This window comes from Mandrillus leucophaeus, unplaced genomic scaffold (genome assembly GCF_000951045.1).
Source record: "Mandrillus leucophaeus isolate KB7577 unplaced genomic scaffold, Mleu.le_1.0 Scaffold288, whole genome shotgun sequence".
In the NCBI taxonomy this organism is placed as follows: domain Eukaryota; kingdom Metazoa; phylum Chordata; class Mammalia; order Primates; family Cercopithecidae; genus Mandrillus; species Mandrillus leucophaeus.
The window spans coordinates 428511-429402 of NW_012103009.1; the positions used below are offsets into that span (position 1 = coordinate 428511).

The window sequence follows — 892 nt, forward strand, 5'->3', positions numbered from 1 at the left end:
CCTCCTCCCCGCCCCACGCCGGCCTCCTCCTCCCCACCCCACACCGGCCTCCTCCTCCCGGCCTCACAGGCCCAAACTCAGCAGCAGCCCACAGGCCGGGGCATGTGTCCTGGTCCTGTCTGCTTTTCCGGGGAGGTCAGAGCCCTGGAAGGACTCACCATCTGGAGATCGTGTGGGATGACCCAAGAGCTTCCTGCTTGCCCCTCGCCTCCCTAAACTGCCTCTGCCCCGGGGAGCCGTCCCTGGCCTCGACCTCTACCCATGTGCTTTGCCCTACAGGATGTGGGGAAGCTCCTCCTGCCCTTTTATTATTTATGACGGCAGCCGGTGGGCCTGACCTCGCCAGGGCCTAATGGAGCCCAACTCAGGAGACCCCTCACTATGGTCCTGGGGTGCAGGGAGGACTATCCAGAGCTTCTTCACCTTACACAGGTATAGGGAGGAGGGGCCACAGCTGGGCCCGCCTCTGCCACACATGTGCTGTGCCTGTGCCCATCTAACCCACTGTGTTCTTAAGAAACAGGCTGCTACCTGCTCCCCTGAGACTTGTGCTAGGAAGTCTCACACCTGAGTGAGAATGAGACTCTCCAATCACCTGAGTGCAGAGCACACGGCCAGGACAGCCCAGCCAGGCAGGGCTCCATCAGATGCAAGGAGCCTGGCGGTGCTAATGGCTTCTGAGCACCAGCTCCAGAGTCACCAACTGCCCCGGCAGGACTGTCTCTTGTGCCACATGCTGACGCCTGGCAGGGTCTCCACCTGTCTCTTATACACATCTAGATGTGTATAAGAGACAGGTTTTAGGCGTTTTCCTGAGGCTCATCTCTCTGTTAAGGAGCTTCTTCAAATTCAAATAGCCACAGGGCACTTCCGTCTCCTGCCTGTGGGTGTC

At 59.5% G+C, this 892-nt stretch overlaps 1 protein-coding gene across 1 annotated transcript in view; it reads right to left on the reverse strand.

Moving 5' to 3' along the window:
- Positions 1-892, reverse strand: part of PPP6R2 (protein phosphatase 6, regulatory subunit 2) — a 42298-nt gene that overhangs the window by 10587 nt on the left and 30819 nt on the right. The window lies entirely within an intron of this gene.